We start from the raw sequence: 15,744 nt of genomic DNA, 5'->3' as shown, positions 1-15,744 counted from the left end.
TCAAGTTATTGGAATTCCAATATGGACTAACTGTGCACCACTTATTGCGGACCTGTTTTTGTATTGTTAAGAGTTACAATTTATGACTAAAATTAGCAAAGACCTATGGTAACAACATTTGATACAAAAATTTAAAAATACTTTTAGATATTTGGATGATATATTGGCTCGCAATAATGACGACTTCAGTGTATATACTAAAGAAATGTATCCTGTTGAACTTACTTTAAAGCTAATACAAACAATGAACACTGCCTTTTCCTCGATCTTGATATCTATATCATAAACGGGAAGCTTAATACAAAAATTTATGATAAAAGAGATGATTTTTTTATTTCTTATCGTTAATTATCCATTTATTAGATGGTGACGTTCCATCTTATGGCGTTTATAATCTGAACTTGTACGATTCACTCGTGTATGTAACAACGTATAAGATTTTAGCGAGAGAAATTTATGTATTACTGAAAAATTATTACACCAGGGTTTTCGATATCACAAACTAGTCAAAACATGATATTCATATGATGAAGACATTATCTTTTAGAATCAGTTTAATTGAGGTCTGGAGCTGACATGTCAGTAACTGCTAGTAGTCTGTTGTTATTTATGTATTATTGTAATTTTATTCATTTTCTTTTGTTTCATATTCTGACATCGGACTCGGACTTCTCTTAAACTGAGTTTTACTGTGCGTATTAATGCGGTTGTGTTTTCTCCATTGGCTAGAGGTATAGGGGGAGGGATGAGATCTCAAAAAACATGTTAAACCCTGCCGCAATTTTGCGCCTGTTCCAAGTCAGGAGCCTCTGGCTTTTGTTAGTCTTGTATGATTTTTATTTTTAGTTTCTTGTGTATTATTCGAAGTTAAGTATGACGTTCATTATCACTGAACTAGTATACATATTTGTTTAGGGGCCAGCTGAAGGACGCCTCCGGGTGCGAGAGTTTCTCGCTACATTGAAGACCCCTTGGTGGACTTCGGCTGTTGTCTGCTGTTATGATATTGTAATTATTATGTTATTTATGTTGGCCTAATTTGTGTTGTATGGCCTGATAGTTGTTTACCAAATAATCTTATAACTGTGCAGTTTAGGAATCACTGGAACATTCACAGAATGATTGGAACTTTCTAGAATGATCCTTATAAACGAGGCGTAATTTAAACTTCTACGTTATTCCAGAAACTTCCGTTGCAACTTTCCAGGATTTTCCACAATGTTCCATTATAGAGTGTTCTAGAATTTTCCATGACAACACTATATATACAGACACTAAAGTTAAACTCTGATAATAAAACTTGGACATAGACATTGATAGACATTAGTATTCACAGCATTTGGATTGACACTTTTATTCTACAAACAACATCATACTGGATTGTGACATTAGTAGTGAACGTAATATTCAAATTGGATTCCGAAAGATTTCCGGATACAGATAAAGATAACAGATTGGACTCATATTTTGACAGTTAAGTTAACAGTAATATTTGTGTAATACCTTTTGTAAACTTTTGTATATTAAATATTGTTAAATTTTACTATTGATTTGTGTCTTTTGTTGGCTACAATTTAAAGGCGATTTCTGGCCGTAACACTGCTCTATGGTCGGGTTGTTGTCGCTTTGACACATTCCCCATTTTCTTTTTCAATTTATTCATTGGTAATACATTACCGAGTATTTATTGATATCAATAAATCATACTTGTATAATATAAAACCATTTCCACTGTTGGTATGATGTATAATGTGCGATTTATTTTTTTAAATGTTTAACAGTACAATATAGCAATGTATTTGTTTATTAACCTTCCGCAAACAAAGTTTATTGGGAGGGGTAGCTTTCTATCTTTCTGTCTGTCTCTCTGTTTTTGTTTGTCTGTCTGTCTGTCAACCTTGTCTGATTTGTATTCTGCTGATAACTTTGTTATCATAAAGTTTAGGTAACAAACTTGATGTGCGAATACATCATGAGATTGGGGAGGGGGTCATATATCAAAGTCAGTTCACTCTGACCTTGAATTCAACCGCGGATTTATATGATAGTAAAAGATTGTATGATTGTATTTACTACAAAATGTTGCAATTCCCTACCTCCATAAAAAGGGGGGTCCATACACCAAGCACCTGTGGTTGTGTAGACAATTTTTCTCAACTTAAAAGTTTGAAGTGTCTCCTTGGTATCTTCCTCTTCTCCTTACCATGGACACATTATTCGAAAATCTAACATTATCTTTATAAATTATACAGTGTTTTACATGTTTTGAACATATCTTGTCGACAGATATGTACCGTGTGATTTAGTTTTTTTTCCCATAACATAAACAGTAACAGATGGTATTTTCAGTGAAATTATTATGTGGTATGATTGCCAGTGAGATAAGTATCCACCAAAGTTTAAATGGAGTGGTTGCAATCTATTTGTGGCAACTGTACGGACAATTATCATGAATTTTCATGGATTTGATTAAGGTGTTGAATTAGTTCTCTTTTAGAATACGTTTATTCAAAGGATTGAGAAGTTTACCCGGATCGTATCTAAATTTCTAGGCTCGGTTAACAACATTACCGTAAAGTTTAGGATGTGCTATTCCATTTGATATCAGTTTTCTTCAGGTACAACCAAACTTGCAAACTAAAATATTTTGAAAGTAATTGTAACATAACTTTTGATTTTTTAACCCTGTATACCACCATTCCCAATGTGAAATTAAAATTGTTTTGAATAAACATTGAACGACAAAATTTCTTTCTATGTGACGTTAACATTTTCTGACGTTAGACACGCAAAGCTATGAATGTTTTTTTTAATTTGATAGATGCTTTTGTGCTTTGTTGTAAATGATTGTTTGTTTTGAGACTGTAACACAGACCCATATTTTGACTTTTATTTATTATGTCTGTTTTGTTCACGCATCGTTGTAAATATAACGGAATTTGATGCAACTGCCATTTGAGTGAAAGGTTTAGCGCTATATGACAGTTGTTGTCCATTCGTTTGATGTGTTTTTACATTTGATTTTGCCATCTGGTTAGGGACTTCATGATTGAATTTTCCTCGGAGTTCAGTATTTTTGTGATTTACTTTTTACGTAAGTTGTGGTAACGAAATCCCTTACTTTATTATGAACTTGTAATACATAGAATACGCTCATTTAACCAACTTTGACTTACTCTGACATTTAATTATAGGATTCAATTAATTATGTTATATATTTGGCTTCCTTGTGTGCATTTGTTTCATTTTTAGATCTAAAGATAAAACAGAATTTTTCACCTCAAAATTATCAGCAAGCTAAATAAAGGCAACAGTAGTATACCGCTGTTCAAAAGTCATAAATCGATTGAGAGAAAACAAATCCTGGTTTCAAACTAAAATTGAGGGAAATAAATCAAATATAAGAGGAAAACAATGAAACAACAGAAACACTACAGTGCAACAAAAAATAATAAACGACAATGCAACACACACTGAAATGAAATATTAGACACTAATTGCAATTTTCCTGACTTGGTACATGTCATTTTAAGAAAAAAATAGCGGGTTGAACCTGATTTTGTGGCTAGCCAAACCTCCCGCTTTTATGGCAAAGTTGAATATGACATAAAATGACAACATTACATGACAAGACAACAATTCAAATAAATGGAAGATCATTCAGGACAGAGAAATACACAAATTTACAACACAATAGAACCTTACGACATGCTAATAGTTATAAAAGGTACAAGGCCTATATTCTAATACGCCAGACGCGTGTTTCGTCTACATAAGATTTACAAATAAGTAAATTACTCGACATTGTCGATTGTCGTTTGATACATTATAGGAGTTATTATCCTTGAATGATGAGTGTCACTCATAAATATTTAACATTATACATACTCAAGGCAAAAAATGAAAAAGACAAAAAAAAAGACAAATAAAAGTATACGCGACACACCAAAAACCGGGGATGATCTCAGGGGCTCCGGAAAAGTAAGCATATCCTGCTCCACATGTGTCACCTGTCGTGTTGCTCATGTTAGTACACATCTTGTGATAAGTCAAATGCGGTAGGTCTCATTCGGGGAAAAGGCTGTCGGGATTGAGATTACGGCGATTGGAACATATGCGTCGTCATCTGTAAAACAGGTATTCCAAAACGGTGAAACAACTTGTGACGGCTGCATTAACACTTTTCAATCCTCTATCAAGGAAATCTTTATAGGAAACGCAAGACCTAGAATATCGTATTAACTTATAAATATTTTTTTTCAATATGCACGCGTATATTGCTACATAGACATGGAAAGTTCTTAATTGGTAAGCGGAAATCATCTATTTTGTCGAAACGTTTTGTTCTGAACCGAACCTCATTTTCCAATTCCTAATACAAGTCAAGATATGAGGTATACTTGACCGAGACTGTTGTATCCTTTATTTCATGTTCGATGGGATAGATGCATTCAACATAGTCACCAAATTTTGAACTATTAGTATTTAGTGAGTTCACATAATATTTATAGCGGAAAATGGAGCTAAATGATTATGCCAGCATCTTTATCTTTTCCTAAGACGGTATTGTTTGAAGTCAGCCTCATACCAATACAGGAAGACGTCGGCATGAAGAGGTGCACAGTTGGTGCCCATGCAAATGCTGATTGTTTGTAAAGAATGGAAAAATTTGAACATGTAAACTATGCAAAACTTTAAAATAATGAACTAAGGACCGACAAACCCCCATGAAAATTAGAAAAGACAATGCTTATAAAAAAATGTATACAAAATACCATTTACTTATCATAAGTGATGCCATTAAACTAACATAAACACAAACTTGTATATGAAAAGTATTCAACAGATCAAAGTCAATGACCTATAATGAGGGGACAGGACCAAATAATCTCCATGGAAATGAGATGTGCCAATGCTAACACATCTGCTACAAACTATCATTGACCTGCATATACCACCAATACCTCCCCGTACACTGACCTTATAACAAACTAAAATCTGTGAACTGAGCAAATGTTTCAAAGTCTATAGACCCTGATTGTTTTGCTATTTGTTGTTCCTTTCTTTTACTGTATTATCATCAAATAACGCAAAAATGGGGGGAAATAGTCTTTCAAGGGCAATAACCCCCTAATAATGCCTTTTAGGTTAGTTTTGGTCATATAGTTCTTCAAATGTTTCGGTTCTTATAAATCCTTAGCTTTAAAATATCTGGCTATGAGCGTTCAAGATGAAGGTAAATCCAGAAAAGAGCTTCGGACGGATGACATTTATATAACGTGTTGTTTTCATTTTTTTCCAGCGCTTTTTCCCCATTCTTTGATTTCAAATACACGCAAATGGTATCTATGATTTTTGCTCGGTGTACCTGCAAATATTTTATCGATCTCCAATATACAGAAAAAAAAATTGTGTCCTCTCATGTTTTGTACAAATCTATCTTTGGCATGAATCATAGTTACCAAGCAACTATGTCAGGTCTGTACTGCTACCACTTGTTTCAATGTGTGATTTTCTAATGTTTCTTGAAGATTTCTTCTAATGCCTAATCCAAGCGACAACTATTTACTTGAAAAAAGGACCTCTTGATACTCATACATCCACGCGGCAATACGTGATGCACTGCGGTGAGACACTTACCCTAAAACATTTACCCTAAAAATAAACTAGTAAGAAACCTAACAACATTTTTACCACCATAAGTAAAGAGCAAATCTTACACTAGGAAAAGACACCTGGCACAACATATGCTTTGTCTTTACAGCTAGTAAAAGCTGCAAAATAAAAGTTCAGAAGTTATTGCGATGTTTTATTATTGCGAAAAATGCGACAGGGTTATAATCGAAACAATTTGAACTCGCATTTTGAAATTCTTTATATGAGTTAAACAGGATTTTTCTCAATATCGCAAAGATAACAATCACATTTTAGTCTAAAATGACATAATCGCAATAATACCTTTTTTTCAAGACTTGAAATACATTTATTGAAAATCACCTGAATATAATTTACCTTGTATAACCCAGGGAGGTATACACAAGGGGCCCTGTGTTTACAATGATTCATCGTCCAGGGATAAACGGTTGACTCTATTATAAAAAAATCTATTTTATATTTTTTGCATACATAATGTAATATGTTATCGTCCCCGCAGATAAAGCCATGAAAATATAGTTTTCGGTTGTAAACATGTTAGTTAGTTTAAACATATTTTATTGTTCAAAAGTACAAATGGATTAGCCACAATGTAAACTCCTTTATACTGACTGCTTTATGAAATAAGTAGGTGTTCACCTGAACTGCCACGATTCTTACTGAAGAGAAAATCCTTTAATTCACTGGTCCGTTTCATGCTACTCTGGATTATCATCCAAAAGAGAAACTGGCACTTCGTTTGCTCTACTGGATATTTAAATAATAAAACTGTTCTTAGAAAAAAATATATATATTACTGTTTGCCCAAACGCTCTTCTTGTCAAATAATTAGCATCAATCAAAACCGACCTTCAGTAAGACTTTCCTGATTGGTTTGAATCAGATGTGGTTTCTAAGTTGAAAAGATTATTAAGAAAATACAATCAAAATCTACTCTACACTTAAATCCTTATTTCAAACGTTTACAAAGATTGGAAGAATAAGTCTAGTTTTGTAGCATAAAAAAGAACGACAACAGCAGATAAAGCAGATCTTGTTTTTGGTAGGGACAAATCATACTTTAAAACAAAAAACACTGACTCGAGAACAAAGGTCCCTGAAATAATCAGAAAGCTTGTTTTATTTACAGCATAACTATCACGCTTGGAGGAAGTGTGTTTCAACAGTCATTTTGTATTCCTTGCTTGCCTTATTCTTATAAATATTTCACACAGAAGATGACAGTGAGTAGAATTAAGCACTATACTTTTACTTTACTACGGCTATATAGATTTCAGGGAAATTTCAGTTTAGCGACTATATTGACTGCATATATCCTATCCTAGCTTTTGCATCTAGAAATTAAAATGAGGGTCAATTGAGAATCACAATCACACTTTGCGCCTGCATACAGAGTTTATATCTCCAAATTGAAACGATATTCCCGGGCTTGTATTTCCTATCATGATTTCCTTGATAGAGGGTTGCTGCTCACAAGGAAGCTATTAAACCAAGAGTTCCGAATAGTTAAGTTAAAATCATTCCTTCGTGAATTTTACGGACGGCATCACGAATTTGTTGACTGTTTTACAGGATCTCAATATTGGTGACTTCAAGTCTAAACCTCCTGATTACACTTGTGCTAGTTCCCAATTCACATATAATCCGCCTGGCCACGTTACTACCGGTGACCTCAACATTGTCAATAACACTTTCCTGCGAAAAGTGTTATCGAAAGGTCCGTTATATCGTGAGCCTAAATCCATCAATTGGAAATACAACTTCAAAATTTTGATGAATTTTGTCGAGGATTATGCCAGGCAATGGGCTAAGCGCGAGTAGGAAGACGTAGACACTCTTTCCGAATGGATTAAGGCGGTGATGTCGTTGATACAAATCAAAATTAAGAAACTGAATGGGTATAGCAATGCCCATGCTACGTCAATCTTTAAAGACCAAAATGTTTCAAAACACTTGTCCTACCTCCATGACAAATATGTTGTTGTCCCCGCACGCAGAAAAAGCCCCAAACAACATCGTTTTTGTGTGTAAAACTCATTACATTAACTGCTTGATAAACGAATTAGATATTGACAGTTCACTTGGAAACTCAACATATACCCTCACGACACTTACCCAAGAGGAAATCCTGGATAATCATAGGTCTGTTCTATGTTCCTTTGGAATTTCAACCAAAGATGAAGAACTGGATCTTCCATCTCTGTATTGGATACCTAAACTATATAAGTGTGTTTACAAACAACGGTATATTGCTGGGTCTTCCAAGTGCTCCACGAAACCTCTTTCTAAACTATTAACATCTATTTTATCAGCAATCAAAAATGGGCTTCAAAGTTATTGTGAAACTGCCTATTCTAGAGGTGGCGTGAATCAGATGTGGATACTTAAAAACTCCAAAGATAATTTAGAGTATATACAATCTAACTCTCTTTCATCTTGCAATAGTATTAAAACATTTGACTTTTCTACACTTTACACAAGTATTCCACATTCCAAACTAAAAAGCAAATTGAAAGAGTTGGTATTGCTTTGTTTCATAAAAAAGAATGGCCAACGTAGATACAAATATCTTGTCTTAGGGAGGGATTAATTCTACTTTGTAAAGGATCACTCTGATTCAAACAAAAAATTCTCTGAAACTGACATTATCAAGATGCTTGATTTCTTGATTGACAACATATTTGTTACGTTCGCAGGACGTGTTTTTCAACAGACTGTCGGCATTCCAATTGGAACCAATTGTGCCCCTGTTCTTGCCGACTTGTTTCTTTATTATTATGAGGCTGACTTCATACAGGAACTTCTTAGGAAGAAATATAAGAAGTTAGCAATCTCCTTTAACTCTACTTTCCGCTATATAGATGATGTTCTTTTACTAAATAATTCAAAACTTGATAACTATGTTGAAGCATCTATCCCAACGAACTAGGGATAAAGGATACAACAGCTACAGTTAAGTCGGCCTCATATCTTGACTTTCATCCAGAAATTGACAATGAGGGTCGGTTGAAAACATAACTTTACGACAAAAGAGATGATTTCAGCTTTCCAATTGTGAACTTTCCAATTCTAAGTAGCAACGTCCTATCAGCACCTGCAGACGGGGCAGATATCTCCCAATTGATACGATATTCCCGTGCTTGCATTTCCTATCATGATTTTCTTGATAGAGGGTTGCTGCTCACAACAACAACAACAACAATACTTTATTTTAAGAGGGTTACACAGTTAGCTATATAACTAATCTTCCCTGAGGACCTAATCATAAAAATCAAACAAAATGCAAACATATATATTGCATACATCAGTATAAAATGTCAAGTATAATTATAAAATTCAATACAACTTGATAAAATATTATGAAAAAATAAACATGATGACATAATCAGTTTTCAATATTATTTATACAGCTAGGTTGATTTCAATAAATGATCTGTTATTTTCCATTTGAAAGAATTTCCATTTGTAATATTTCTTAATGGTATTGGCAAATTATTCCATAAGAATGGTCCAGAATACATAAAAGATTTTTTGAACAATTCTGTTTTTGGTTTAGGGAGTATGAGGTTTCCTTGAACAGCATTTCTCAGGGATCATGGATTTCTGTCTGAAACATAATGAAACTTGTTTGTAAGATATGATGGGGCATAATTTTTAATGCACTTAAATGTCATCACAAACTTGTGATATTGTTTTCTCTGTTCAACTTTCATCCAGTTTAAGTGTTTGAATAAGGGCTTGGAAGGAGCGAAAGAGTCTGTTTCTAGTATTAATATAGCAGCTATCTTTTGTAATTTTAATATTCTATTTAAAAATACAAGGAAGCTATTAAACCAAGACTAACCGTTTCACAAATGATATCGGATATGTTCCTTACGTCTTAACTACAACCCTCTTTCCTTTCATGAATGTGACCTACCTAATTAGACTATTTACCGGATGTTAAAACATGAGCAATACGACGGGTGCCACATGTGAAGCAGGATCTGCTTATCCTTCCGGAGCACCTAAGATCACCCCTAGTTTTTGGTGGGGTTTGTGTTGCTTATTCTTAAGTTTTGTATGTTGTGTCATGTGTACTATTGTTTTGTCTGTTTGTCTTTTTTATTTTTAACTATGGCGTTTTCAGTTTATTTTCGATTTATGAGTTTGACTGTCCTTCTGGTATCTTTCGCCCCTCTTTATGTAATAACCGTTTCACAGATGATATCGGATGTGTTCCTTATGTCGTAACTTCAATCACCTTCCCTTTTCACGAATATGATCTACCGAATTATACTATTTACCGGATTTGTAATAACATAAGCAACACGACGGGTGCCACATTTGGAGCAGGATCTGTTTACCCTTCTGGAACAACTGAGATCACACATAGTTTTTGGTGGGGTTCTTGTTGCTTAGTATTTAGTTTTCTATGTTGTGTCTGTTTGTCTTTTTCTTTTTTAGCCATGGTGTTGTCAGATTATTTTCAATCTATGAGTTTGACTGTCCCTTTAGTATCTTTCGGCCTCCTTTACTACAAATATTGATTCACGATGTGAAATTTGCATATATGTGTAGTCATATGCAAACAGCATCTGTGAATGGAGTTTATATTTCCAATTGATACGATGTGCCAGAGCTTGTGTTTCCTGTCGTGATTCCCTTAATAATGGGTTACTTCTTTCATGGAATGTGTTACATTAGGGGTTCCAAGTTTCAACATTGAACTCCCGTCAACAGTTTTAAGGACGCCATCATGCTTTAATTGCTTATTGTGGATTTTTTTTGGTGACAGATTACCACGAATATATTCCACTTCTCGTAAACACAATCCCGTCCTCTCTTTTATTGTGACATATCGAATGTGAGTTATCAGCGGAGTATACATGTGCATGAGCAAGAGGACTGTTGCTTTGTGTAGAGCATGACCTGCTTACCCTTTTGGAGCCCCTGAGATCACTTCATGTATAAGGTTCGTATTAGTTAACCTTTAGTTATGTGAATTTTTGAACTGCTTTTGTTATTATTTTTATGCCGTTTTATCGTTTTTTATTTTTTGTTCATAGTGTTGTCTGTTTTTTATGAACCTTAATAAGATTTTAGATTGTCCAGTTAGTTTTATCTTTCTTAACATTTATTGCAACAACAAAGTCACCAGTCCCTTCATCAACAGGTCAGTTGCAGTTTTAAAGCATAATAAATAATGTGTATAGAAATGTCATTTCACATTTTATTTGATAGTTTTTTTATAATATAATCTTACTACTTTAGTGCAGAAACGTTACTTGTATTGTCAATATGACGGCATTAACATCGTGAAATATATGTTATCGACCTCAAACGACAATGTCTCGCAGAGTTCCTGGTCAATAGAAGAGGGACGAAAGATACCAAAGGGACAGTCAAACTCCTAGACTGACAACGCCATGGCTAAATATAAAAAGACAGATAGACAAATAATAGTACAGAAGACACAACATAGACAACTAAAGACTAAGTAACACGAACCCTACCAAAAACTCATATCAGGTGCTCCGGAAGGGTAAGCATATCCTACTCCACATGTGGCACCCGTTGTGTTGCTTATGTTTTTACAAATCCTGTAAATAGTCTAATTCGGTAGGTCCCATTCGTGAAAAGGAAAGGATATTGTAGTAACGACATAAGGAACATAACACATAGATCTTTTACACACATTATCATCGTTGTAAAATCTGTTTGGCTTTTCATACTGTTTTGGACCAAATGTAAGAATTTTGTTAACTTGAAGATTTAAGTGGTTTTTCCACATTACTCTGTTCTAGCAGCTTTTGAAAAAATAAAAAAAATAAAAAATGTAGTTCCTGATGACCCCCAGATTATTGTATATGTAAGACTACTGTGACACCATATGGTTGCATTGACAAAATTGATGGTATAAGTATTATATCTAGTCTTTCCTGTAGCTCGGTGAATGTAATGAATATGTTCAACTCTAACTCCTCAACGTAGAAGCAGTTATGGCAATTGTCATTATGCATTACCTTCTCTCCATGATGTCTCTATTAATGAACGGATGCTAATTATACAAAAGCCGTAATGTATTAATCACATTCATTATCTCTTCAAAACTTCATTCTCTTTAAAACTTATGTTTGGAAACCACTGTTTGGCCCCTCATTCGAATCAATAGGAACTTATAGTTATCATTTCGGGTATTGCAAGTCACAGACTTTTCAAACCAATTCGCATTGGAAAAGATGAAAAGAAGAAAAAATCCCTTCTTACGCTTTCCTTTGCAAACGAAGGTTTCGATGCCACCAACTTGCACAATAGCCTTCATCATAGATCAGTTCATCCGAAAATACCTCCCAATTTTAAAGATCAGCCTGTATTATACCTTTACAAAACCAACTGCTACTTAATTTCCGATTGCAAACAATTGCAGGTTCTCAATATTGACGACTACAAGTCTAAATCTCTTGATTGCATCTATGCTAGTTCCCCATTGCTATATAATATGTCTAGCCACGTTTTAACTGGTGATCTTAACATCGCCAATAGCTCTTCTCGGTGAAATGTGTTATCAAAAGGTCCGAAATATCGTGAGCCGAAATCCATCAATTGGAAACCACTTCAAGTCAAAATACTGATGGATCAAGTTGATGATTATGTACTTGTCCTACCTTCATGACAAATGTTGTTGTCCCGGCAGATAAAGTCTCAAAAACATCATGTTCGTGTGTAAATTACAATACAAACTAGGTATTGACAATTCACTTGGAACTTTTCGGTACTTATATATCTTCGGATTTCAAATGTTTGGCTTTGAGCGTTCCTGATGAAGGAAAATCCAGAAAAGCGCTTCGGACACAATAAATTATTAAACATGTTGTTTTCAATGTTTTGGAACCACAACACATACCTCCATGACACTTACTAAAGAGAAATCATGGTTTATCAAGGGTATGTTCTAAGTTCTATGTTCCTTTGGAATTTCAATCAAATATGCAGAACTTTTTTTTTTCTATCACTGTATTGGATACCTAAACTACATACGTGTCATTGCAAACAACAGTATATTGATGGGTCATCAAAGTGCTCCACGAAACCTCTTTCTAAATTATTAACATCAATTTTATCAGCCATCACAGCCGGGCTTCAAATTAATTGTGAATCTACTTTTTCTAGACGTGGCGTGAATCAGATATGGATTCTAAAATATTCCAAAGATCTTGTAGAGTACATACAAACTATACATACTATTTCATCTTACAATAGCATCAGAACATTTGACTTTTCTGCAGTTAATACAATTAACCCCCATTCCAAACTAAAAGACAAATTAAAAGAGTTGGTTTAGCTTATTTCATTAAAAGATATGGCTAACGTAGATACATGTATCTTTCCGAAGGGGGGAATACATCCTTGTTTGCTTGATTTCTTTATTTTTTACCCTCTCCTCGACGACCTGTTTCGTTATTCACTTGAGGCTGACTTCATGCAGAAATGTATTAACAAGAAAGAAAAGAAGTTAGCAGTATCCTTTTACTTTACTTTCCTCTATATAGAGGATGTTATCTCACTAAATAATAAAATAATTGTGACTATGTTGATCGCATCTATCCCATCGAACTTAAGATAAGGGATACAACACATACAGTTTATTTTCGATTTATGAGTTTGACTGTCCCTCTGGTATCTTTCGTCCCTCTTTTAAGCCTGTGTCATATCTTGACATACATCGAGAAATTGATAGAGTCGGTTAAAAACAAACGTTTATCACAATAGAGATGATTTCAGCTTACAAATTGTGAACTTCTGATTTCTATGTAGCTACATTCCACCAGCGCCTGCATACAAAGTTATGGAAAGCCACATGGGATCCCCGACTCCGTTCAAGTTTTATACAGTACTTTCACGGCCGTGTAAGATTTCAGAATCCGTGCATGTTTTTATCGATTCCGCGAATGTTTTGTACCGACTCCGTGAAAGTGTTGTACCGACTCCGTGAAAGTGTTGGACCGATTCCGTGTAAGTTCCCCGACTCCGCGACTGGTGTAGATTGACTTCATTAACAAAATCTACCGTGCAAGATGAGATAGATGCCGACTTTGATAACTTTATTTAATTACATAGCACATTCGCGGCCGTGTAAGATTGGTGACTCTATTGTAATTAATTTGATTAACACATTAGTCAGTGATGGTCGCTGCCGTGTTATGCAATTATTGCCGACTCGGCACTGTGGTTATTTCGTATATATATACCATTAACGATCTCCGTGGAATTATTTAAATTATTTATTAAATATACAATTTTGTAATATGCAGGTTTTTCTCCTAACCAATTCGAATCTTGTCAGTACATTATATAAATTATATATATACGCCATTGCATCATTTCTACCAAACTGCTTGAGCTACCTGGAAAACGCAAGCTATGTTATATGAATATTTTTATTTATTTCAATCGCCTTTCTTCTTCTCATTATTTATGAATTTGACCATTTTATTCTTACCTCTTATATTTTTTTTTTTAGTATTTCATTAGGGGTCATCCATAATTGTCAACCATTTTCCAAAGTGTACAAAACGTACACTTTTTCAGACCCCCCACCCTCCCTCAAAAAGTGTACACCAACCATTTTCAGATTTCAAGAGAAGAATCAATCATTCTTAATAAAAAGAAGATCCTGTTTATTATATTTTAGTTTAATATAGAAATTTGCATTGAAAATAAACTAAAACATATCTGACTGTTTTATTTGATGACATCTATCTGTGATGCTTGTGTTTTGTTAGAATAAAGAGTTCAAAGATTAGCGTTTTCCCTATCACACAGTGGGAACTCCAATGAAAAAGGGCACCTAGAGCATGCAAAAGATTAACAAAAGGGCACATAAACTATGCTAAGAATCAAAGAAAGGGAAATGCATGGTTATATTGCATTGGTAAAGTATGGACTGACAGTCCTTTTGACAGTTGTTGATGGAATCAGAGCTCAAGACAGCAAACAATAAAAGTGTAATGTTTTAAAACATTTTAAGTTTTTAAATTTCCCGTCTGTATTTCTATTTAAAAGGTCCCTGTAAATATGTCATTCATGGCACTATTATCGTTTATGTATATATACTGTAACGTGTACATATTTTGCATAATTTTTAAGGTTAAGGTTAAACTTCATATGGAGGTGTTCCTAATTAAAGGAGGCTTACTTCCAGTTTACTGGTTTACTGTTTTGGAATACATTACAAGGAAATTAAAAGGACCAGTTTAAAATCTTTTCACAAAATGGCGTCTTGTCAAAATCAAAACATTCAAAGAATTTAGTGTTTCCGTCAGTTATGTTTATTTAACAGAGTGAAACTATAACGATATATAATAAAGCAGGTGAAATTGACAATCGGGGGTTCTGAGAAATGCTTGCAAACTTTTTGTTTAAAAAAATTTACAAGTTTACATTTTTGAAAGATTTAGTTTTCATATGATTTGATCTTTTATTCGTTCAATCCGGATTGAGGAGAATTATGATATCGAAATAAATATAATCAAGTGAAAATAATAAAGAAGAAATAAGAACAGAAACACACCCAAGCCAATTCTCGATTTTATACATCGATCGACCTTCCCTACGGAAACGAAATAAATTGTGGAAATAAAAAAAAAGCGTACGGTAAAAATGTTGATTTTTTAACCCCCTCCCCCCAAGTGTACGTTTTGTACACTTTGGAAAATGGTTGACAATTATGGATGACCCCTTAATCTAAAATAATTTAGAAGGGACTTATTTTATTATTTTTTTTTATTAATTTTTTTTTTGGTGGGGGGGGGGGGGGGGGGGGGGGGAGGGCGGTCCTTTTCTGCAACCCGACGATATAAAACGCGAATATTTATCGATTTTGTTACGGTTTATTGACAGTACAATTTTGATAACATGCTCCATATGCATATTAATTCAGATATTCTTTTTTTAGTGCGGAGTTTGTTTTTCTTTTGCTGTTTTATAATGCATTTAGTTAGTAGTAGAACCAGTCGACAAGTTTAGCAATTGTTATATTTTCCACGAAAATAACTGTCAATCATGGTTTCTTAAGAGGATACAAATTAATTTTATCTTTTCAGTCGG

The sequence above is a fragment of the Mytilus galloprovincialis genome, chromosome 3 (genome assembly GCF_965363235.1).
Source record: "Mytilus galloprovincialis chromosome 3, xbMytGall1.hap1.1, whole genome shotgun sequence".
Classification (NCBI taxonomy): Eukaryota; Metazoa; Mollusca; class Bivalvia; order Mytilida; family Mytilidae; genus Mytilus; species Mytilus galloprovincialis.
This window is presented reverse-complemented; position numbering follows the sequence as displayed.